Raw genomic sequence first — 26033 nt, forward strand, 5'->3', positions numbered from 1 at the left:
TTTGCATTGATCCCAGGAACCCTGATAACAGACAGTTTTCCATAACATGTATCTGATATGGTTTGGCTCTCTGTCCCCACCCAAATCTCATCTCTAATTGTAATCTCCACAATCCCACATGCTGAGGGAGGAACCTAGTAAGAGGTGATTGGATCATAGTGTGGGGGTGCAGTTCCCCCATGCTCTTTTCATGATGGTGAGTTCTCACAAGATACGATGATTTTATGTGTTTGACATTTCCTCCTTCACATGCTCTCTCTCACCTGCCACCACATAAGACATGCCCTGCTTCCCCTTCCACCATGATTGTAAGTTTCCTGAGGCTTCCTCAGCCATAGGGATCTGTGAGTCAATTAAACCTCTTTCCTTTATAAATTACCCAGTCTCGGGTATTTCTTCATAGCAGTGTGAAAACAGACTAATATAGTATCACTTTATCCTATTTAAACAGACACTGTTCAGAACGCCAAGTTATAACTAGATAAAGTTGTATTATTTAATGAGTATTAAATATCTATTACCTGTCATAAGAAGAAGTTATAACAATTGTATTTCCCCCCCAACCCAGAAATACCGGAATACATTTGGAATGACATTGTCTCACTAATAATAGTGCAAGAATGTCACAGGTTTGGTTTGGCTGTTGTTCTTATTACTGTTCTTGCTGTTTTTGCTGTTATTGTTTTTCCAGTGATGGGAGCAGGAGTTGAAAAAAAATCTTAAATTTAACTTTCCTTCTTAACTAAGCAAAAACAAAGCTTTAGTTTTCAGCCTCAATTCACTTCAAATCTTTTACCCTAGTCCCACTGGCACTGTCACTTCAAAATCACAGCATAATGCAATATGCTGTTTTCCAATGTCAGTAAAACAAAAGCTTTATTGAATAAATATGTGTGAAAATGCTGCAAACAAAAACATCTCCACAGGCAGTACCTGATTGGCTCACAGTAATGCTCTCCATTGTCATACTAGGGCTCAGCAAGTAACTTCCTAGTGTATCAGGCCAACGTTCCTTTTAAGGTTTTTGTTTTTTTAAAAGAAGGAAATAAAGAAAATTAGGGTAGAATGTTTTCCTAGCCTAACCTGGGAGTAAACTGTATTCCTCAATTATAAGAAGATGATAAAAGAGACTGCAAAGAAATATATTTGAATGATACCTCTGGTTTTACTCGGCACACTACTTTTAATATAATTTTTGAAGGTGATTTCACCCTTTATAAAAGCTCCAGATGCCAGTGCTATAGTTTTAACCATGAAACAAACACAGTTGCATCTGTTTAACTGCATTTTTATGAACACTAGGTCTCTACCTACTAAGGAATTATAGACTTATCTCCTTCATTGCTCATCCTTGCCTCTCAGCACTTGGCCACATACTATAGCTAAAAATTACTGCATTAATACAAAACTCAGCACTGCTGTGGTAGCAAAGTCAGAGCTAACAAAACTGTGCTAAGATCTCTATAATTCCCTGTACTCTCTAATTTTTTCTATGCTTATAGGGCAGCTACCCTCATAAGGGTTTAGGACACTGATGTTTGAAATCTCACTAACTGTGATTAGTTTTGCTTTCCTCAACCTAAGCAGCTGCTCCAGCAGCCAAGCCACTGGCTCACACATTCAGCCAGTGCTGCCTTCAACTGCCTCCTGTTGCTGCTGCCAGCAAAACCGACCATGGCATTCCACACGAGACCAGTTTGGATTTCTGTCTTCAGGGTCTGTGTCTCATCACTTTGCTACAACCTCATATTTTAAAGTACTGGAAAAGTAGCCTCAAAATCATCTGAGACAGAAACAATCTAATAGAAATTAATATACTTTCCACCAGCGAGTTAACTAACAAGAATTCTAAATTGCAAAAGCAACTTTGTAAGGGTTACACCAGGAGTGCTTCATTCATGGTTATTTCCAACTCATTAAACATGTTTAGAAAAATATACAAACGCCTTCAAAGCAATGACTTAAAAGGATCCATTCAGGCATTGAGGTAAAAGCAAAAGAGTGGGCCATTGTAAAAAGTGAGAAAAGCTAAGTGCTATTAACTGTAATCAGGTAGGTGTTCAATCTACAACAGATAGCACATTCCCAGAATATAGACTTGGCTACCAGTTTTATTTAGAATTAATGGAATGTATACTTGTCTTTCTTCATTTATTCATCCAGTCATTTGTTATTTCAATAATTATTTATTGAGCATCTATAAAGTGCCAGTCACTAAACAAAGAGCTAGAAATATAATAGGCAAAGTGCCTGCCTTCCTGGATTTTATATTCTAGTGGGGGATGGTGGGTACAAATTATTGAAAGTGCATATATAAAACAAAGGTAGCATTAAGTATGATGAAAAAATAAAGTGAAGTTGTGGGACTAAGAGTTGAAGAGTATATAATTTTTTAATTTTTTTATATATATATATATAAAATAATATATATATATATATTATTGCACTTTGTTCCTGGGGTACATGTGCAGAACATGCAGGATTGTTGCATAGGTACATACATGGCAATATGGTTTGCTGCCTCCATCCCCTTGTCACCTATATCTCGCATTTCTCCCCATTTTATCCCTTCCCAACCTCCTTACCCCCTGCTGTCCCTCCCCTATTCCCTGCCAACAGACTCCAGTGTGTGATGCTCCCCTCCCTGTGTCCACGTGTTCTCATTGTTCAACACCCGCCTATGAGTGAGAACATGTGGTGTTTGATTTTCTGTTCTTGTGTCAGTTTCTGAGAATGATGGTTTCCAGATTCATCCATGTCCCTACAAGGACACAAACTCATTGTTTTTTATGGCTGCATAATATTCCATGGTGTATATCTGCCAAATTTTCCTTATCCAGTCTATCATCGAGGGGATTTGGTTTAGCTCCAGGTCTTTGCTACTGTAAACAGCACCACAATGAACATATGTGTGCATGCGTCTTTATAAAAGAATGATTTATAAACTTTTGGATATATACCCAGAAATTGGATTGCTGGGTCAAATGGTATTTCTATTTCTAGGTCTTTGAGAAATCACCACACTGTCTTCCACAATGGTTGAACTAATTTACACTCCCACCAACAGTATAAAAGTGTTCCTATTTCTCCAGATCCTCTCCAGCATCTGTTGTCTCCAGACTTTTTAATGATTGCCATTCTAACTGACATGAGATGGCATCTCATGGTGGTTTTGATTTGCATTTCTCTAATGACCAGTGATGATGAGCATTTTTCATATGTTTGTTGGCCTCATCAAAGTCTTCTTTTGAAAAGTGTCTGTTCATATCCTTCACCTACTTTTGAATGGGTTTGTTTTTTCTTGTAAATCCATTTTAGTTCTTTGTAGATTCTGGATATTAGCCCCTTGTCAGATGGATAGAATGCAAAATTTTTTTCCCATTCCCAGTTGGTTGCTGGTTTGCGCTAATGATTGTTTCTTTTGCTGTACAGAAGCTCTCTGGTTTCATTAGATCCCATTTGTCTATTTTGGCTTTTGTTGACAATGCTTTTGGTGTTTTAGTCATGAAGTCCTTGCCTACACCTATGTCCTGAATGGTTTTGCCCAGGTTTTCTTCTAGGGTTTTTATGGTGTTAGGTCTTATGTTTAAGTCTTTAATCCATCTGAAGTTAATTTAGTGTAAGTTGTCAGGAAGGGGTCCAGTTTCTGCTTTCTGAACATGGCTAGCCAGTTTTCCCAACACCGTTTATTAAACAGGGAATAGGAGTGGTGAAAGAGGGCATCCTTGTCTAGTGCCAGATTTCAAAGGGAATGCTTCCAGTTTTTGCCCATTCAGTATGATACTGGCTATGGGTTTGTCATAAATAGCTTTTATTATTTTGAGATACAATCCATTGATACCTAGTTTATTAAGAGTTTTTAGCACAAAGGACTGTTGAATTTTGTCCAATGCCTCTCTATATCTATAGAGATAATCATGTGGTTTTTGTCTTTGGTTCTGTTTACATGGTGGATTATGTCTATAGACTTGCTTATGTTGAACCAGCCTTGCATCCCCAGGATGAAGCCTACTTGATCATGATGGATAAGTTTTTTGATGTGCTGTTGCAATCAGTTTTTGCCAGTATTTTATGCTTTCTATCCTGTTTATTCTCATTAGCATTTTGTCAAATACTTTTCAATGTTCTTAGTTTCTTTGCATTGGGTTAGCACATGTTCTTTTAGTTCAGGGATGTTTGTTATTACCCACCTTCTGAAGCCTGTTTCTGTTAATTCATCAGACTCATTCTTGATCCAGCTATGTTATCTTGCTGCTGAGAAGTTGTGCTCCCTTGGAGGAGGAGAAGTGTCCTGGTTTTGGGTGTTTTCATCCTTTTTGCATTGGTTTCTTCCCATCTTTGTGGATTTATCTACCTGTAGTCTTTGTAGTTGGTGACTTTTGGATGGGGTCTCTGAATGGATGTCCTTTTTGTTGATGATGAAGTTATTTTTTTCTGTTTTTTAGTTTTCCTTCTAACAGTCAGGCCCCTCTGCTGTAGGACTGCTGGAGGTCCACTCCACCCTGCTTGCCTGGGGATCACTTGTGGCAGCTGCAGAACAGTAAGGGTTTCTGCCAGTTTCTTTTTCTATTATCGTTGCCCCAGAAAGATACCTGACACATGTCAGCCTGAGCTCTCCTTTATGAGGTGTCTCTTTGGATATATGGGGGTCAGGGAGCTGCTTGGGGAGACAGTCTGACCCTTATAGGAGCTCAAGTGCTGAGCTGTGAGCTCCGTTATTTTGTTCAAAGATGCTGGGCAGGTACATTTAAGTCTGACACAGTGGAATTCATAACCACCTTTTTCCCCAGGTGCTCTGTCCTGGAAAGGTGGGGCTTTATTTATAAGTTCCTGACATGCTGCTGCCTTTTTTTCAGAGATGCTCTGCCCAGCTAAGAGGTAGCCTAGTCACAGTTGGCCATCAAAGGTGTTGCTGAGCTGCCATGGGCTCTGTCCACTGCTGTGTGAACTTCCTTGTGGCTTTGTTTATAGAGGTATAGTTAGAACTGCCTCAGTAATGGCAGTCTGCCTTGGTAATGGCAGACTGCCTTGGTAATGGCAGACTGCCTTAGTAGTGGTGGACTGCCTCGGTAATGGCAGACACCCTTTCCCCCACAGAGCTGGACCATCCCAACTCCAGCTGCACTTGCTGTGAAATTCCCAATCCAGAGTGTTTCAGATTGCTGGTCTTTGTTGGGGTGGGAACCACTGAGCCAGGTCATCAGGTTCCCTGTTTCAGCCCCCTTTTTTTCAGTCGAATGTGAGGCTCTGTCTCCCAGGCATTCCAGGTGCCAGTTGAAACAGCCACCCAGGTTTGTGTGAGTTTTTGTGTGGAGACCCACTGTGCTGGCTGAAACAGCTGTGCTAGAAACTTGTGGCACTTTTCAGCCTGGGAATCTCCTGGTCTTTGGGCAGTTATAACTCGTTTGGAAATGTGGTGATCATTCACCCTCTGAATTGTTCTCACTGGGAACTGCACTCTGGAGCTGTTCCTATTTGGCCATCTTGGATCCACCTGAGAATAGTATTTTAAATAGATAATCAAGGAAGACTTCTGAGAAGAAGTGGCCTTTTAGTAGGAACCTGGATAAAGAGCATGTATGAGTCATGTAATTATTAGGATTGAGAGCCTTATAGGAAAAGAAACAGAAATACAGAGTTCCTAAGCAGGATATGGGCTTGGAGTGTTTGTGAGAAAGGAAAGATGTAGGAATAGAAAGGAGTGAGAAGGAAATAAGTTTGAAGAAAAAAAAAAGGTCTTGAAAGCCATAGGAAGAACTTCAAATGTTATGCTAAGTTTTATGTTAAGCCCCTGGGAGATTGTGCACAGGGAAAGGACATGATCTAATCACACACACACACACACGCACACACATGCACATAGGCTCCTCAAAAATGCCTGTGTTCCTGTTTCCAACACACAAAGATGTTTGGCAGCCCATTCTCTACTTGAGCATTTGATGCCGCAAATTTCTACCCTCCAGTCCATGGAGTGCCATTTCCTCCAACAAAGAGAGTACTACAATAGAGAGGGCCAAAGGAGAGAACACTACTATAGTTCACATTTTCTTATTATTATTATTATACTTTAAGTTCTCGGGTATATGTGCAGAACGTGCAGGTTTGTTACATAGGTGTACATGTGCCATGGTGGTGGTTTGCTGCATCCATCCCCCCAACGTCTACATTAGGTATTTCTCCTAATATAATCCCTCCCCAGTCCCCCACCCCCTGCTATCCCACCCTCCTCTAGCCACCCTGCACCCCATCAACAGGCACCTGTGTGTGATGCTTCCCTCTCTGTGTCCATGTGTTCTCACTGTTCAACACCCACTTATAAGTAAGAACATGTGGTATTTGGATTCCTGTTCCTGTGTCAGTTTGCTGACAATGATGGTCTCCAGTCTCATTGATGTCCCTGCAAGAACATGAATGCATCCTTTTCTATAGCTGCATAGTATTCCATGGTGTGTATGTGCCACATTTTCTTTATCCAGTCTATCATTGATAGGCATTTAGGTTGGTTCCAAGTCTTTGCTGTTAACAGTGCCTCAGTAAACATACGTGTGCATGCACCTTTATAATAGAATAATTTATAATCCTCTAGCAGCTTCTCACATGCCCCATATGGACCTCTCCACCTCCCCCAAGGAAATCCTGTTCGTTATGTAAGGCCACTATGACGATCCTCATTTTCTAGATGAGGAAATGAAGACTTTAATTTCTTTAAACAATGGCTTATTAGTAAAGCGAGTGAAGCCTGGAATTCAGATCTGCTGCCAAGTTCAAGGTGTATTCCCATATACGACACTATTTCTCAAAAAGAAAATTAAATTAGGTTATTGTTCCAACTCCTTCCATAGCTCACTCAGAAAGAGCTGAAATAAAATCAGGCAGAAGGATGAAAAAGAAAGTCCCACACAGAAGAAGTAAACTCAATGCCAAATGAGCGTGGAAAGAGGATAGCAAGTGTATTGTATTGCTCTTCTAAAACCAGAAACTATGACATCTTAAAATATGTCTTATAGCAGTTTGCAAAATCCTAGGCAAACAACACATCATGAATACGACCAGTTGATTGGTTGAGAAAAAGAGAAAGAAAATAGAAGAATTAGAAAATTTTCTCAAGCCTGTAATCCCAGCACTTTGGGAGGCCGAGGCGGGTGGATCACGAGGTCAACAGATCGAGACCATCCTGGTCAACAAGGTGAAACCCCGTCTCTACTAAAAATATGAAAAATTAGCTGGGCATGGTGGCGCGTGCCTGTAATCCCAGCTACTCGGGAGGCTGAGGCAGGAGAATTGCCTGAACCCAGGAGGCGGAGGTTGCAGTGAGCCGAGATCGCGCCATTGCACTCCAGCCTGGGTAACGAGCGAAACACTGTCTCAAAAAAAAAAAAAAAAAAGAAAAGAAAATTTTATATCATGGAAAAAAATTGTATTCATTATCTGCATAACCTCCTTTAAGACTTCACAGAGCTAAAAATATGTATGATTAAATATTTTCATATATGCTTTAACTTTAAGTAGTTCTCATATTTTGTATGGACAACTCATGTGACATTATTTGGGAATAAAAAGTTTTCTAGTTTTTTACAAGATCTACATTCAGAATTACTATTTTAAGACCAGGTAATTGTTGCATCAGTATAAAATGTATTCAGCAACAATTATGTGCTTGATTACACTGATGGATGCTTGGAATATAAATATAAATTAGATACTAGCGATCTAGTATTGGAAATGTTCAGTCATACTAATATTTATAGTCATTTTCAGTACTAGTCATAGCAATGTCATAGTAATGTCCAGTAATTTTGGTACAGCAGATTATTTTATATATTAAGATGAGATGGGAATAGGGGAAATAACATTACTTTGCATGTAAATCAGTAACTTTGCTCACCTTTTCTTTTTCCCTACTACTCTTCTCAATTCCCCATCCCTAAAACTTTCAGCTAAAGACTGCTTGGACCTGTTTCCTATTCTGTTCCTGCAATTCCTCCCCCAACCTCACAATCTACCCAACTCCTCCCACTTGACCCCCCACATCACCACTGAAACAAAGAGATAAACCGAGGGAAGAATTCTCTGAAGCAGGTGGATTTCTGCTTGAGCAGGTTCATCATTCTCCATTTCTCATAAAGATAAATAAAACGGCCTCAAGACAGACTCTTGTCAAAGGAGAGGAGCTTCCCAGAGTTAATTGTCCTGAAATTTTCTCTTAGAGGAGTGAAGCATGGAAGGAAGTTATTGAATCCTCACTCAGTCAGGATCAAAATTTACAGCAAAGAAGTCAGCCATACAGTGGTTAAAAAGACATTCAGGATCAAGGGAGCAGCTATACCAGTAGAAGCCAGAAAAACCAGACCAGTGACATGCCAAGGAAGTATCTATTATGCTATTTTATTTAATTCTGAAAGCAGAAACATCAGCAAGATGGCAGACTAGGAACCTCCGGGCCTTCATTATTTCATGGAAACACTTAACAAATAACCAGAAACTGACTGAAATAACTCCATAGGAGCTCTGAAAATCAATGAAAGATCTATAACAATCAAAGCAAATAACCATGAAAAAGTTACAATGGTGGGAAATTTCATGCATTTTTACTTACCCTTGCCCCATACAGTTTAGGGGAAGCAGGAGTCTGGTCAGTCTCCAGGTCCCTTTCATGAACTAAAGAGAACAGGGTGGGCCAATTTTTTCATTTTCTTATCAGTCTGTGGACTACCTGAAGGCCTAGTCTATGTGTCACACAACTCAGAGCTCAGACAGACAAAAGTGGCTCCGATCTCAAACTGGGAAAGACTGTGGAAAGTAGTGGGCATGACTTGTGAAAACTACAAGAGGATTACAGACCCATAGATGCCTGGGTGCAAGAGATTAAGCACAAGAGAATATAATCGAACAGTTAAAGCCCTAAGAAGCAGCAAAGATAAGACTCCTTGTGAAATTAAGACATTTTAAACCATCTACGTATACTGGGAAATTGGGAGGAAAGCACTCACACATGCCCAAAGAAAATGCATGTCAAGAAAATGCCTAAGAAGATTTTTAGTCTTCACCCTGAGCTTATTAGTGAAGTCTTTCCCTCAACATGGAGTCAGTCTGCAAACACTGGGAGAAGTGAATGTTTTCTCAAATGCTCAAATTTCTATAAAAGATCACAAGGCCCACAAAGAAACAGGAACATATGGTTCACTTGAAGGATCAAACTAAACCTTCAGAAACTGCCCCTGAAGAAACACAGGCTTCAGACTTACTAGAAAAACACCTTTTAAAAATACCTTAAACATGTTGAAACATGTAAGGGAAAACACCAGAAAATAACTAAAGGGAATCAGGAAAATGATATTTGAATGATAATAAAAATGATAATAAAAACAATAAGACAGAAATTACATATTTTTATAACGCCAAACAATAATTCTGGATCTTTAGGATGGAATAACTGAATTGAAAGATTCATGAGAGGGGTTCAACAATAAGCTGAAATAGGCAAAAGAAAGGATTACTGCATGCAAAGACATGTCATTTGAGATAATCAAGCCTGATTGTGAAAAGAAAAATAACAAAGATGAAGAAAAGTACATAGAGCCAAAGGACTTATGGGACATCCCCAAGCTACCCAATAAGTAAGTTATGGAATTCCAGAAGGCGAAGAAAGGGAAAGAAAGTTTCTTTAAAGAAATGAAGGACAAAAACTTCCAAAATTTGTAGAAAAATATCGATATGCAAACGTAAGAATTTCAGTGAACTCCAAGTAGGATAATTTAGGGAGACCACACAAAAAAAATGTATCCTATTTCAAAACACAATGACAAAGAGAAAACCTTGAAAGCAGCAAGACAAAAATAATTCATCACATAAAAGTGATCCTCAATAAGACTATTAGCACATTTCTCAGCAGAAACCTCACATGCAAGAGGGCAATGAGATGATATATTTCAAGTGTTGAAAAAAAGTTGTGAACCAAGAATTCTATATATGGCAAACTGTTCTTCAAAAGTGAGAGAGAAATTAAAATAATTCCAGATACACAAAAGCTGAGAGAGTTCATTATCACTAGACCAATCCTACAATAAATACTAAAGGGAATCCTTCAAGTTAAAATGAAAGGATGCTAGACAGTAACTCAGAGCCAGACAAAAACATAAAGTTCTCTTGTAGTTAAATGAGTGGACAAATTAAAAAAAAGAAAACCTCTTGAGATCAAGATCAATGACATTTTGTAAGTGTGCAATGAAACCACTCACTGAATGAATATTATCCCTACCCAGAGGAACATACACCATATAATTTAAAAATTACAAATCAGCCAGGCGTGGTGGCTCACTCCTATAATCCCAGCACTTTGGGAGGCTGAGGCAGGTGGATCACGAGGTCAAGAGGTCAAGACCATCCTGGTCAACAAGATGAAACCCCGTCTCTACTAAAAATACAAAAATTAGCTGGGCATGGTGGTGCACACCTGTAGTCCCAGCTACTCGGGAGGCTGAGGCAGGAGAATTGCTTGAACCCAGTAGATGGAGGTTGCGGTGAGCTGAGATTGTTCCATTGCACTTCAGTCTGGGTTACAACAGCAAAACTTTATCTCAAAAAAAAAAAAATTACAAATCATATAAAGGTGCTCTCACTTATAGCTACTCTTCTAAAATCTAATAAACTCCATAGGAGGCAGAAAATGAGAGCTGGCAAAGCAAAGCTGCTAATGCAAAATAATTCTTATTCTAACACAAAGAATTCTGAATAAGTAGAATTTGGACATGCCAGTATATACATTGATAAAGATACCCTACATTGAATTCTCCATTTATACATGATGAAATCACCTTGGCAGCTAAGTGCAGATGAATTTAAGGAAACAAATTAAAAGGAAAGGAAATTAGTTAATGTCCGACCTACCCTCTGCGGGAAGACTGGGCTCATTGGGAAAGAAACCGGACCGCAGGCTAGAGGAAATTCCTTAAGTTCAGGCTTTATTGAGAGGAAAGAGCCTCCGGGCAGGCCAGCCGGGACGAAAAGGAAAAATGGCCACCCTGCTCAGAGGGGCAGGGTTGTTTTATAGGGGGCTGAAGGGCTGGGGGTGGGGAAGCCAAAAGCCGAGGTGGTGGGCAACTGTTGGTCAGTTTGAACTGCTGGGCGGGAAGCTGGGCGGTGGGAAGCTGGGCGGCGGGAGGGCTATGGCCGGTATGTAAAGTGAGAGATAAGGGAGCCTCTTTGTGGGGGAGGGAAAGAGAGAGAGAGCTTTTGCGGTAGGGGCAGAGTTTTCCAAACATTCCCGACTCCTTAAAGAAAAGAAAAAGAGGGGGTCAGGGGCGTCGGTTGTCTCTCTGGCTACTTCCTGCTGACAAGGGTCGATGGGGGGTTCTGAAGAGGTTTCTTTTCCTAAGGAGCCTGGAGGTTTGGGGAGAGGTCTGTTTCTTGCACTCGTTCAGGGTGGGGTTGGAGCAGCATCTGGTGGATGGTGACTCAAGCTTCAATCCAGCCTGAAAAAGTGTCAACAATGGTTAGCAGATACCGGTACTGTTTGTGCTTTGGCATATGGGTGAAATCAATTTGCCAGTCTTGGCCAGGTAGGAACCTGCGTAGCTGATGAAGCTGGCGCCGGGGATGACAGGAACTCTGGGAATTAGTTTTCACGCAGACAGTACATGAGGACTGGACTTCCTGTATGGTATTGAGGAGGCGGTGGGGGTGAAAAAGTGGGTGGAGGAACTGGTATAAGGCTTTAGGCCCAATGTGGAGTGAATTATGGATGTCTTGGATTATCTGGTACCTTTGCTTTTCAGGGAGGATGAGGAGGTTATGCTTGAAGGCCCAGTCATCCTTGAACTGTACCCCGGGGGTAGACTGGAGGGTCTGGAGTTCTGAGGCAGAGTATTGAGGGCTAGGAGAAAAAGGCTGTGTGGGCTGGCGGTGGGGAAGGTTATGACGGCCTTCAGCTTTGAAAGGATGTCTCACCCCAGAAGGGGAACTGGGCAGGTGGGGATTACTAAAAAGAGTGGGTAAATGGAGTAGAGTTATATGAGCACATGAGTGGTGGGGTTTGGTAGGGGATACTCGGGGTCCCATCGATTCCCATGACTAAGACCTGGGAAGGGGTGAGATGGCCAGAATAAGAAGGAAGTGCGGAGTAGGTAGCCCCCATGTCTTGTGACCCTAGGCTCGGCGAGGGTAACCGGAGTCGGAAAGCCAGGGCCCCGCTAGTCGTCTAGCAGCCCTAGTAGACTGGGGAACGGAGCTCCCTCGGAGGTCGGCTCCTGGCAAGCAGGCTCCTCCCTACTGAGGGTGACCGCCGGCTGCGTAATGCCAGTGTGTCTGTTTTGAGGAACCGGCACCCTGGGGAAGCTGGGGCAGTCTGACTTCCAGTGTCCCGGGAGCCGACAGATAGGGCAAGGCTTAGTTGGTGGCTGTGGTTGTGGACAGGCTCGGGACCAGTGTCCTTCCTTTCCACATTTGAAACATGCCCCTGGAGGGGCATGGGTTTCGGCCTTGGGCTTCTGGTTCCCTGCCGGCCTTAGAGCCGCCACTAGGGCTTGGGTCTGGAGGGCAGCCTTCTGCTTCATGCGAGTTTGGCGGGCAGCCTCAGCCGCATCTTCCCTGGCATTGAATACTTTAAAGGCCATTTTTACCAGGTCTTGGATGGGAGTCTCTGGCCCCTCTTCTGCTTTCTTTAGTTTCTTTCTTATGTCGGGTGCTGATTGGGAGATAAAATGGGAGGCTAATACAGTGGCCCCATTTTGGGAGGCTGGATCTAGTCGAGTGTACCGGACTAGGGCTTCTTATGTTTGAGTGAGGTATTGGAATTCTTTAATATAGGTGGACGGGTTGGCTGAGAAGGATCCTAAACGTTTCTCAATTTGGGACAGGTCTTGGAGTGAGAAAGGAACATGGACCCTGATTAAACCTTCTGCGCCTGCTACTTCTCGGAGTGGGGCCAGGATAGCTGGCTGGTGGGAGTGGGTGTGGGCTGCCACCGGAGAGGCAAGAGGAAGTGCGGCCTCTGAGGGAGGGGGCACAGAGGGAGTAGAGGGAGAGCGAGGCATGGCCTCTGAGGTAGGAGGTGCAGAGGGAGTGGGGGAAGGGCGTGTGGTTGATGGCGAGTGGTTGCTGAGATTGGCAGGAGAGGACAGATGTTCAGGCAGATCCTCCGGTGAGGAGTAGGGAGGGGGAGAGGTAGTGGAGGAAGATTTACGGGGGGTTCGAGATAAGAGGATTTGGTAGGTGGAGCAGGAAGAACATAGGTCGGGGTGGGTACGGAGGTCCCAAAAAGCCTGGACGTAAGGAATTTCATTGTCCTTGCCCATGCGGCGACAAAAATCGTCGAGATCTCGGAGGGTGTTGAAATCAAAAGTGCCAGTCGGGGGCCAATGTGACTGGTTACTGAGTTTGTATTGGGGCCAAGCCACGTGGGACAGGAAAATAAGCTTTTTCTTTCTGAGGGTTTGGGAATATCCCAATTTGGTAAAATTTCGCAGCAAGCACCCGAGGGGGGTGCTCAGAGGTATTTTGGACTCCGAATTTCCCATGGCAGGCGCAGCTACAGACTCTCCGGCGCGGATGGGCAGATGCAACCAAAAGGCGTCCCCGTTCGTTGCAAATTCCCCGGAGTACAATTAAGTACGGAAAGGGAAGCGGTCAGAGGGGCGTCCCCTGTCTGGCGGCTGTCCCTCAGAAGGCTCCTGGAGCCGGAACGGAAGACTACCTTGGCTCGGCCGAGACTAGGCAAGGAGTCCGTGCGGAACGCCAGAGAGGGAGCAACTGCACCATGCCGTAGGAAGAGGAGACGGGAAGCGGGGGAAGGCAAAGCAAGAAAAACTTGGCTTACCTTAATCGGAACGTGGAGGTGGCAGGGCCAGTGTTGGGTAGGTCGGGGAGGGGGGCCGTGGCCGGGCCAACGGCCTCAGCTCCCGTCCCGGGTTTCGGCACCATTTGTCCGACCTACCCTCTGCGGGAAGACTGGGCTCATTGGGAAAGAAACCGGACCGCAGGCTAGAGGAAATTCCTTAAGTTCAGGCTTTATTGAGAGGAAAGAGCCTCCGGGCAGGCCAGCCGGGATGAAAAGGAAAAATGGCCGCCCTGCTCAGAGGGGCAGGGTTGTTTTATAGGGGGCTGAAGGGCTGGGGGTGGGGAAGCCAAAAGCCGAGGTGGTGGGCAACTGTTGGTCAGTTTGAACTGCTGGGCGGGAAGCTGGGCGACGGGAAGCTGGGCGGCGGGAGGGCTATGGCCGGTATGTAAAGTGAGAGATAAGGGAGCCTCTTTGTGGGGGAGGGAAAGAGAGAGAGAGCTTTTGCGGTAGGGGCAGAGTTTTCCAAACAGTTAAATATTATTATCGTATCTGAGGCAATAGTATTATATTTTATTGCCTCAGAGGATGCATAGGATATATTTCTCCCAAGGGGAATAGAAGCAATTCACTTGGAGAGAAAAGGAATTGAAATTCTCTTCCTAGTTAGTTAAATATCATCTTTCAAAAATTCTCAACTTTTGCCATGTCTTTTTTAATATACACAACCAATTAATACAGCAGGCCAGGTATGGCAGCTCATGCCTGTAATCCCAGCACTTTGGGAGGCCAAAACAGGTGGATTGTCTGAGCTCAGGAACTCAAGACCACCCTGGGCAACATGGACAAACCCCATCTCTACCAAAAACACAAAACAGTAGCTGGTTGTGGTGAGCCCTGCCAGTAGTCCCAGCTACTTGGGAGGCTGAGGTAGGAGGATCATTCGAGGCTTGGGAGACAAAGGTTGCAATGAGCAGAGATCACACCATTGCACTCAAGCTTGGGTGACAGTGTGAGACCTCATCTCAATAAATAAATAGTAAATTAATACAGCAGTTCATTTATACACGTTTATCAATAGAGATACTGACAAAAATCTCAAAAATACCACTGTCTTGGGTAAGAGTGACAGAGGTATGTTCTAGGGCAATGATTTTACTTATGGAGAAATACAGGCAAAATTTTAAAATATCTAGGAGTTTACATCATCAAGGTTTGATGGTTGTTTGGGCAGAATGCTTAGAGTTATCAAGCATATGCATATGAACATTTCCATATTAGAAAGCAAAGCTACAAGTTAATCTAGGGTTATAAGGTGAAGCAGAGAAAAACAGCTCTGTGAGAGGAATTAGATCATTGAAAGGCAGAGAGATTCTAGTAGCGAATTAAAAGCAGCTGGAAAAAGATCATGAAAATGCTTTCTGCTATAAATCAAAAGTATTTTAAAATATATTGAAACAAGAAAAATTGTCCTGGACTGTACCATAAAGTAGTTAGGTTAGCTAACAGAAATAACTTGTTAGTAGTTGCTGTTAAAAACTATGTGTTAACAGAGAACTTCATCATTTCTGTTTGCTGTGGTTTAATGTTTCATTCTGTGTCCATGCACGGAACATACTGGAACATCTTCTCTTTGTTTGGTGTTTTACTCAGCTGTCAAAATGTTTACATGGTGTGCTTAAGACCCCCAAATCAGAATTTTCCTTACTATGGCTTATCACTCATTGACATCCTAATTAATTCTTTGATAATTCAGCTTTATATACCAGAAAAAATAAAAGATTAGATACTAAGGAAGAACATATTTCACTATTGCTGAATAGAGGACTGGCTATTTGGCAGAAATCACACATACCTTTTGATCCAGTTATCAAAAGCCCCAGTTTTCTGTAGGAGTTTGGATGCTTCCTAGAAATATTAAATGCTTTGATATCATCAGGTTAGAAACTTCAGTCTCACCCTGTTGTGACTAGAAGAGGTGGCTGCTTCTGCTATGATTCAGGGCTAACAAAAGTAGTTGCACACCCCAAATACATTCCCCAAGGGTTTCCTCTTACATGAGTTAAAATTCTTGCTACCTAGGATATTTTGGTTAGAAAACAAAAGCAAGGTCCTCCTCTTCTGGAGGTCATTGTTACCCTGTAAGTCAACAAAGACCTTGGGAACTGCCTTCAATCTTATCCTTTAACATATCAGCATGGATAACAGTCCAATCAGCCAGTTGTAGCCTTGGAAGGCAGAAAGGCACAGCCTTGAGAAGATAAGATATGGGGATAGGTAAGCCAAGGAAAAGCTCTGTCTCCTTATTCGTAACAGTCACAGACCTTGGGAAAATTACTGTGTGCTCCTCACTCAGGTTAACTCAAGCCTATAAAGACTATTAAGAAAAGCAAGACTTTATAAAAATGTATGTTGATATTATAGAAACTCAACTGAGAACACAGCCTTCTTATATCTTTTTTTGTATTTTGAAATAATCCAAGACTATGCTAATTCCTTTTAATATTATTTTAGTAGGATAACAATATAAATTAAGCACCTAGAGGGCAGAGTCCAGTACAGAGATTAATTTAATGTTCCTAAAAGTTGTAATTCTAAAGTTATTTAAATAAATTTGTATTTGCTAAATTTGTTCACTATACTTATGGGAGAACTTTTAATGTCTAGAAATAATACTAATTTTCTATAAGGTTTATTAACTCAATACCATGTATAGGTGGTTAATTATACATAAAAAACTGTAAATTCACAACCATTTCTCATTTTATCTACATAAAACTCACTGTACCAATGAAAAAATCTGAGGCTCAAAAAGGTTAAAAGTAACATGGCCAAGGTGTCACTTAAGATGCAGCACACCTGGGATTTAAACCAAAGTCAGAATGTTCAAAGATCATTCTTATATCCATTATGGAATTATTAATTTTGTATATATTATTTGACATGTATTGAAGACATTTATTATGTTTTATTTTATTTTATTTTGAGATGGGGTCTCACTGTGTTGCCCAGGCTGGAGTGCAGTGGTGCAATCTCAGCTCACTGCAACCTCTACCTCTTGGATTCAAGCAATTCTGATGCTCAGCCTCCCTAGTACCTGGGATTACAGGAGCCTGCCACTGTGCTTAGCTAATTTTTGTGTTTTTAGTAGAGATGGGTTCTTGCCATGTTGGCCAGGCTGGTCTTGAATCCCTGACCTCAGGTGATCCACCTGCCTCAGCCTCCCAAAGTACTGGGATTACAGGGATGAACCACCTCACCTGGAAGGAGACATTTAATGTCAGAGATGAAAGTACGAAACTGATACAAATTGGATACAGCTACTATCTTCAGGGAGATAATAGGCTAATCAGAGAATTAGTATATGCAAACATATATTCATATTAAATAAATATGTATATATAAATTAAAAGTCTGAATTGGGCATATGAAAGGGTACATGATGATATTAAGAAATGTGAGAAGTTCATTTTCCTTCCTTTGTAAATGTATAAGTTCTTCCACCACAGACACTACAGGCATATTCTGTTCCATGCAAGGGCCTGGATTCCTAGACATAAGGGCATGGAGTAGAATAGAGCCATATTGGGCCAGTATGGCATCTTTTCTGAATTGAGCTGTATTTTCAATATGGTTAACTATTACCAACTGTGTCAGCACAGACTTTTTTGAGAAGCAGATGCCAAACAGGGTTTGACATATGAGATCAGGGGAGTTAAACTTTTCTATGGGTAAAAGGGATGGGAACAAGAATAGGCAGAAACAGCTTTCAGATCATAAGTCTGGTCTGATGCCTGTAAAAAGATAGAAAAATAGAAGATTTGGGAAGGAAGGACATCAGACCATGGTGCAGTTCTGAGAAATCCTCAGGCAGGCTAAAGGGAGGAGTTATGAGTCTTACAGGAGCAGGCTGACACTAATTCCCTTACCATCTCAGACATTCAGAAAGCAGCCATGAGAAGTGTGGCCTAGAAGTTCACAGAAGAACTAGCTGGCTGCTAGACATCTGCTCCAGGAAGTAGATTTTCCTGAAAGAGATCTGAACTGTGCATCTCCATGGCTGTCATATCTAAAATTAGCATGGCTAAGCATGGTGGTACACACCTGTAATCTCAGCTACGAGGGAGGATGAGGGGAGAAGATAGCTTAAGCCCAGGAGTACAAGGCTGCAGTGAGCCATGATTTTGCCTCTGCACTCCAGCCTGGGCAGCAGAGGGAGATCTCATCTCTTAAATAAACAAACAATAAAATAAAATCAACATGCCACAAAGATCTGTGGAATTATATCTTTACAGTGTCTTAGCATACATTATATTTTCCCTAATGGGAAGTGAATAGGCCAATATCATGATCCTCCTGTCCATCTGAGGCTAGATCTCTTGCTCTGCTCTAATGTCTGATATACACTTTAACCATAAAATGGATCTTTTGTTTGTTTGTCCTTTAGAAAATAATCAAACTCTTTGTTGGAAATCAAAAGCTCTTAGGTGGCAATATTGAATGTCATTGGCATAACAAGAGGCCATGAATGAATAAACAAAGCAAACGCTTTGGGAGGGTAGCACTCATTGGCCAAGCAAACGATATGAGAAGGTAGCACTCATTGGCCAAGAGGGTAATTGAGTATTTTATTGGCTGACTCATACCTTAAGAAATTATCTTGTTCAGTTCTCAGTGAGGTTTGCTTGGTGTCTTATCAACATGTTATCATATGCAACAGCCAATCTTCATTGATCTATTGATTATACAGCTTCTTTCTTAGACCTGTGAATTAGAAAAAGTCACCATCCTAAATACTACTAAAAATAACCACCTACACTTGTAAGGAGATTTGAAATTTATGGTGCATATGTATATATGTTATTTTAAATATGTGAAACTGGTAAAACTGGATATCTGCGTAAGATACTTGTATTCTAGCTAAATATCGCTGAACACTATGCCAGACAATATGCTCAGTGTGTCACACTGATTATATCTACCCAAGACAGCAGCTTCTTGAAGTACCATTATTTCCCCATTTTGCAGTTAAAGAAACTGGTAATTAATCAAATTAAGCAACTCACCCAATCTCACATAGCTAGCAAGGGAAGGAGCAGGAAACTGAATCAAGATTTTATAGGTACAAAGTGACTGTTTATAGCCAATCTTCCTCCACCCTAACTGATATCTAAGAGTAAAGCCTAGTAGATGGCACATACTGAGTGACTGCTTCAAGTAATTAAACATACCAGGAATTCAGAGAAATGATAGTACTGGGTCCCTTCATTCTTATAGAAACCCAATAATATTTGTTGAATTAAAGACCAAAGGGGAAGATTAAATGCATTTTTAACTATGAAGGTTGTAAAATCATAGATATGATGACAGAGATTTTCCTCAGTCTACATGTCAGCTTAACCAAAAGGCAGGAGAAGAAATGCCATGAATTCCATGAGAATATAAATTACAAATGAAGGAAATTATTTGATATTATTAACTTGAAAGCCTAGTACTCGGCTACCATTTACTTAATGATTTCTAATTGTCATATGCCATAGTAAACTATATCTATAATTTTAAATATTTCTCAGAACCCATAATCTGAGGTTTATTGTTCCATTAAACATAAATGAAATAGAGAGATTAAGTAGCTTGACCCAGGTCAAAGAGCAAATCAGTTGTTAGGCCAAAATTTAATTTCAATCCAAAGCTATCTCTCTTTTTACTGTATGGCAGTACCAAATTACCAAAGAATTTGTGATTTCTCAATGACTATATAGGGTAGCCAGCCAATGTCCACACTGTACCATTTAGTAAAGAAAACAGAACTCCTAAAGAGAAATGTGTTCTGGAAGTTACTCAGGTGGCTATTATGTTTCAGCCTAAGACACTCTCACAATTATGATACGCCAGTAGTTGCTACTATATAACAAAATTCAAGATTCATCAAATTTTAACCTTGGAAAATATTATTTAAATCTATAGAAAGGTCATTAAAATCATGTTTTTCCTTTAACTCACTTCCTCCCAAAATAAGAAATAATGTTAGGTATCCATCTCATGCCAGTTAGAATGGCGATCATTAAAAAGTCAGGAAACAACAGATGCTGGAGAGGATGTGGAGAAATAGGAATGCTTCTACACTGTTGGTGGGAGTATAAATTAGTTCAACCATGGTGAAAGACAGTGTGGCAATTCCTCAAGGATCTGAAACTAGAAATATCATTTGACCCAGCAATCCCATTACTGGGTATATACCCAAAGAATTATAAATCATTCTACTACAAGGACACATGTACACATATGTTTATTGTGGCACTGTTCACAATAACAAGACTTGAAACAAACACAAATGCCTATCAGTGATAGGCTGGATGAAGAAAAGGTGGCACATATACACCATGGAATACTATGCAGCCATTAAAAAGATGAGTTCATGTCCTTTGCAGAAATCATCATTCTCAGCAAACTAACGCAAGAACAGAAAACCAAACACTGCATGCTCTCACTCATAAGTGGGAGTTGAACAATGAGAACACATGGGCACAGAGAGGGGAACATGATACACCAGGGACTGTTGGGGGTTGGGGATTTAGGGGACGGACAGCATTAGGAGAAATACCTAATGTAGACAATGCATTGATGGGTGCAGCAAACCATCATGGCACGTATATACCTATGTAATAAACCTGCACATTCTGCAAATATATCCCATAACTTAAAGTATAACAAAAAGTAAATAAATATAAAAAAATAAAAAGCAGTAGGGGAAACAAAAGAAATGTTAGGTATCACGAAATATTTGGTAAGATGTCCCAGAAGATATCAGCAGAGTTTGTACCCACTAATTCTTGACAAAAACTAAAGAACTATAAAAACTTTAGACATGATTGGCCAACTGTTCTCATTTATATCAATCTTGGTTTATTGAAGTATCATTAAATATATTCAGTGAATTCAATTCAACAAATATATATTGAGCACCTACTACATAAAATCTATCATTGGGCCAGGCACAGTGGCTCACACCTGTAATCCCAGCATATTGGCAGGCAGAGGTGGGGGATTACGAGGTCAAGAGATCAAGACCATCCTAGCCAAATGATGAAACCTAGTCTCTATTGAAAATATAAAAATTAGCTGGGCATGGTGGTGTGCACCTGTAGTCCCAGTTATTTGGGAGGCAGAGGCAGGAGAATTGCTTGAACCCAAGAGGCAGAAGTTGGAGTGAGCTGAGATCATGCCACTGCTCTCCAGCCTGGCAACAGAGCAAGATTCCATCTCAAAAAAGAAGAAAAAAAGAAAGAAAGAGAAATAAAGTAAAAGAAGAAGAAAAGATAGAAGAAAGAAAGAAAGAAAAGATAGAAGAAAGAAAGAAAGACAGAAAGAAGAAAAAGAAAGAAAGAAAGACAGAAAGAAAGAAAGAAAGAAAGAAAGAAAGAAAGAAAGAAAGACAGAAAGAAAGAAAGAAAGAAAGAAAGAAAGAAAGAAAGAAAAGAAAAGAAAAGAAAAGAAAAGAAAAGAAGGAAAGAAAGAAAAAAGAAAAGATCTATCATCAACTATCCTGGGGGTGGGGAAAGAGTTCAGTCTAATATGGATCTGACCTCAAGAAATTTTATAAGGGAGAAAGCTGCCTACAGATGAAAATGAAGGAATGCAGAATTTGAAATGTGGCAAAACACTGGTACACAGGATGCATTATGGGAAGAAACAAGCACTCTCAACTCATGTAAAAGATATTACTTCTTACTATAGAAAAATATAGAAAGTTTCAGGGGTTTCAAACCCAACTCCTGGCACCAAAGCTGTATAAGTTATTATTGCACAAAAGATAACTCCAACACTTCAGTGGCTTTAACAACATTTGTCATATTATCAACTTCTGTCACGTGCACATCCAGGTTCAGCTTAGCTGGATGCCTCGGCCTAAGATTTCTCACAAGGTTGCAATGTCCTCTGAAGGCACCACCAGGGAAGCAACTCCTTCTAAGTCCCTCATATGGTGGTTGGCAGGATTCAATTATCCTCAAGCTGTTGGCCTGAGGGCCTTAGTTTCTCATTGGCCATTGGCTTGAAGCCTCCCTCAATTGCTGGCCAAGTAGGCCTTTCTGAAGGATGGCTCCCAACATGGCACCTGGCTTCCCTCAGAGAGAAAGAAGAGAGCACGCATAAACAAGATCTCAGTCACAGTCTTTATGTCATCTAATCCCAGGAGTGACATCCATCCCTTTTGCCATACTATGTATAGTATATATTAGGAAGGAGCGCTCTGTACAGCTTGCAGACAAAGAGCAGGGATCACACAAAGAATAAATTCTAAGAGGTAAGATCACTGGGGCCATCTCAGAGGCCACACCCTACAGTTTGCCTTGAAGGGTAGGTAGAATCTCAGCTGATAGAAATACAAAGAGTTGGAGGGTGCAGGTTTCAGGAAAAGAATGAGTCTATATGCAGAGGTGAGTAAAGAAACATAGAGGTTTGCTTGAGAAGAGCAAGAAGTTACTCCGGCCTGGTGGAAACATGAATGCATAACAAATATCAGAAAACAAGTCTTTGAAGTAGGTCAGGTTTTAATAATGTTATGCCAACAAGTTAGAGCTTTATTATTTTACATTTGGTGAATTGTTGATTTTTTTTAACATAACAGTAACAGAAACAGAAATATACTACAAGTTAATTGATGTGAAAGTCCTCTGAAAGGTGGGATTGAAGTGTGAGACCTTGTGGAGGCAGAGTCCTTTAGGTGAGTGACCCTAAATGACAGCTACCATTAGGACCCAAAGCAGAGCAACAGCAGTGGGAGGGGGAAGGAAGGGGTCAATTGAAATAGCATATTTTATGCCTTACTGTGCGTTTCTATAAATGAAATTTTTTTTCAACTTCTGATTCTCAAAATACCTAATATTATATGGATTTTCAAAGGTTTTTCAGTTTCTATTATTCTTTCCCCTGACTCTTTCATGCCCTGCTTCAGGGCAACTGTTACCTATTGAATGTCATGCTAGCAAAAACATTTGATCTGAACCTTGCCCATTTGCCCCTGCTGCCTTAAAGCAGGAAACACATGACCTGTCTTTGATCACACTCTTTTCCTAAAATGAAAACATCCTCCAATATGTGATTCTTATAAAAGGTGAGTGTTAAAATTCGGGGATAAACCACATTTAAGCCCAGGGACTCAGTTAAAGTTAATGAAAACATATCAGGATAAGAGAAGCTGTTGCAAGGTTTGGGGGCTATTTAATTCTTTTGCCAACATCAGAAAACCTGCCTAGCCTCAATATAGACAAAAGCTGGAATGAGTGCTCAATTAGTAGCAGTTTCTCAGCATTTTGTCCAATTACCTAATAAAGAAAACGAGAACCTCTGTACATAAATTTGTTCCATTATGGAAGCAACCTTCGGTGAACAAGCCAGTCAGCTTTATTATTCAAATCATCAATGTGATGCTTGTAAGATGAAACAAAGGCAGCTCTTTAATGATAAATATTACAATACAGCTACTTTTCACACATGTCTCCACACACACACACATTGTGAACCATTTCATTGCAGTATAAATAAGAGACAACCAGTGACAATTCAGATAGAAGAAAAATAGAGACAACCCAAAACAGAACAGATTATCCAGTTAGCACTCTGACATTATTGCTGCTTTTAGGGAACAGCTGACTTTAGTCATCAGTTTCCATCATCTGTTCTATTTCTTTTGCAGACTCTTGCTATAGAACTTTTCACAAAAGATGCCGGGAAAATATCAGAAATAGATAAAAGTCTAGGAAACAATCCTTCAAATTAGCTCCCTCTCTCCCTTTAATTGCAAGAAGGATATAGTTCTTAGGAGGGTCTGTCCCTTGACAGATTATTCAGCAGCAGAGGGGTGGTACTCTCAGGTATCAACAAGGTCACTGCCAGATTCACTGCAGCCTGAGTCTCCTGGAGTGCTGCAGGCTCAGAGCAAAAGGATGAAGGCCCAGAAACAGCTTAAGAGATAAGCTGCTAGGACTGAAGTCACGGTCAGGGCTTCTGGAAACATGAAAGCAGACACACATATCACCAGAAGTATTTCCACTAGCACGACTCACATATGTCTTTGTATTGGTCTCCTTACATTTGGAGACTTTTTTTTACTCTTGAACACAAAGAATGAGTTGTACATATTCCAGCAGCATCCTGCAGCCAGATTTGCCTGAATTGAACAAATAGATTCTACAGAACCCCTATCACCTTTTCAGGCCCCAACTTCTACTCTGCTACTCATCTTACCCTAATTCTCCTTAATTTATGCCCAGTGGCCCCTAATATTTTAGACATTACAATAAATATCATGGTCATAAGATATCTACTTTTAGTAGTGCCGGGTAGACCTTCTTCTTAATTACAAATAGCATGACTTTTCCTAAGATCCTTGAAATCTACTGTATGCCTGGCCTCAGCTGTCCTTATACCAACATTTTTAGATATCCCACTTCTTTTACTTGCAAAGCCTCCCTAAGCACATTCTAAGTAACACTATACCGAGCGACTCAACAAATAACACAAAAATGACATGGTCTCTGAAACTGTAATATCTATACTTAATCTCATAATTCATCAAGGAACTATCCAGTGACTTTGTCTTCAACTGTTCAAGTAGCATTATTTAAGCAATCATACCCAAAAATTACCTGACATCATAGAGTCTTATTTTCTCCCACACTATCCAAATGAACATGGGAAACCATTTGTAAATGTTTTCAAGATGTGTCATGATTTCCCTAGATTTCAGAGAAAGGCCACACCCTAGCACAATAGATGTCCATAAAAGACACAAGTGATTTAATCTTGCTATTTTCAAGTGAAGGAAAATACCCTGTGGACTCCTTATCCCCACTCTATAAAGAGCATACTGGATATATTATTTTTATATAGTCTACAAGTGTGCTCATCTTAAGAGAAAAAATGCAGAAGGGTAACATGGATTAACCACCATGCTTGTCTCTGACCTGTCATCATGCAGACTTTCTTAGAAAGCAGATGTCACATTGTTTGTGAGGCATACTTCTTCATCACAGCTAGTATCCTCCTTTGTAAGGTTGTCATGTGATATGATTTGGCTGTGTCCACACTCAAATCTCATCTTGAATTGTAGTTCCCATAACCCCCATGTGTTGAAGAGGGGCACCCAGTGGGAGGTAATTAATCATGGGGGTGGTTACCCCCATCCTGTTGTTCTTGTGATAGGCAGTGAGCTCTCATGAGATCTGATGATTTTATAAGGGGCTTTTCCCCCTTTGCTCAGCACTTCTCTCCCCTGCCACTTTGTGAAGAAGAATGTGTTTGCTTCCCTTTCCACCATGATTGTAAGTTTCCTGAGGCCTTCCCAGCCATGCAGAACTGTGAGTCAACTAAACCTCTTTTCTTTATAAATTACCAAGACTCAGGTATCTCATCATAACACCATGAGAACAGACTAATAAATCAGGTAATTCTTCTCTCCAGCAAAGTAGATGAAATAATAAGAATAGTTACTCAAACGTGAGGGATTTTCCTCAAGGGCAATTATCTTAACAAGCATTTTTTTCAAAATTAGCTAATCTACAGTTCTATTAAAACACCATGACTCTCACCCTGCTCTCTTCACCCCAAAAGAAAAAAAGTAAAGACAAATTCCCATTAGAGAAAAAACTTAAAAGGCTAAAAAAAAAAAAGTCCAGACAAAATTCCCCAATATTGTAGAATGGCATAAAGATGCCAACATACATTTGGGCCTCACTACATACCAACCTAACATTGTCATTTAACTAATTATCCTGACACTTCTAATATGGACAATTATTTCAAAATATATTTCAAAAAGTGGGAATTTAATGAAGCTTCCTTGAATAGCTCCCCAATTAGAAGAGGACCTGCTAGAGATGGATTATTTTTAATCAAATGACATTTGATAGTTGGGAACTGGTCACAGGTAGGTGTCCTCTTTTTTATAAAAAATACTCTATAGGCACTAATGAATTTCAATCACTTTTTTACTATTGTTCAACATTTTAAGTTAGTTTGGCATGTAATAATTTGGCGTGCCTAAATTGTTGTGATAATACACACTGTGAACATCACCCTCGAAGATCAGCACAGAGGGCCACTTATATACTGTTCCAGGGAAGAGTGACAATTTTTGACTTTTTTTCTTGTTTACTAAAATAGTATATTACTTATTTCTAATAATATTAGCAAATATATATGAAGGGTCTATAATGTACCAGGGTCTTTAGATGTTTTCTCTCTAATCCTCAAAAGGTGG

The 26033-nt window shown here is 40.6% G+C and overlaps 2 long non-coding RNA genes across 3 annotated transcripts in view; both read right to left on the reverse strand.

The window, feature by feature from the left end:
- LOC144576661 (uncharacterized) overlaps positions 1–15771 on the reverse strand; it is a 201101-nt gene extending 185330 nt beyond the window's left edge. The window contains exon 1 of the long non-coding RNA XR_013518949.1: positions 15627–15771. This is a non-coding gene — a long non-coding RNA (uncharacterized LOC144576661). The remainder of the gene's footprint in view (positions 1–15626) is intronic.
- A 732-nt stretch (positions 15772–16503) lies between these two features.
- LOC103793803 (uncharacterized) overlaps positions 16504–26033 on the reverse strand; it is a 129921-nt gene continuing 120391 nt past the window's right edge. For both annotated transcript variants that reach the window (XR_013518947.1, XR_013518945.1), the window contains one exon: positions 16504–18535. This is a non-coding gene — a long non-coding RNA (uncharacterized LOC103793803). The remainder of the gene's footprint in view (positions 18536–26033) is intronic.

The sequence above is a fragment of the Callithrix jacchus genome, chromosome 6 (genome assembly GCF_049354715.1).
Source record: "Callithrix jacchus isolate 240 chromosome 6, calJac240_pri, whole genome shotgun sequence".
In the NCBI taxonomy this organism is placed as follows: domain Eukaryota; kingdom Metazoa; phylum Chordata; class Mammalia; order Primates; family Cebidae; genus Callithrix; species Callithrix jacchus.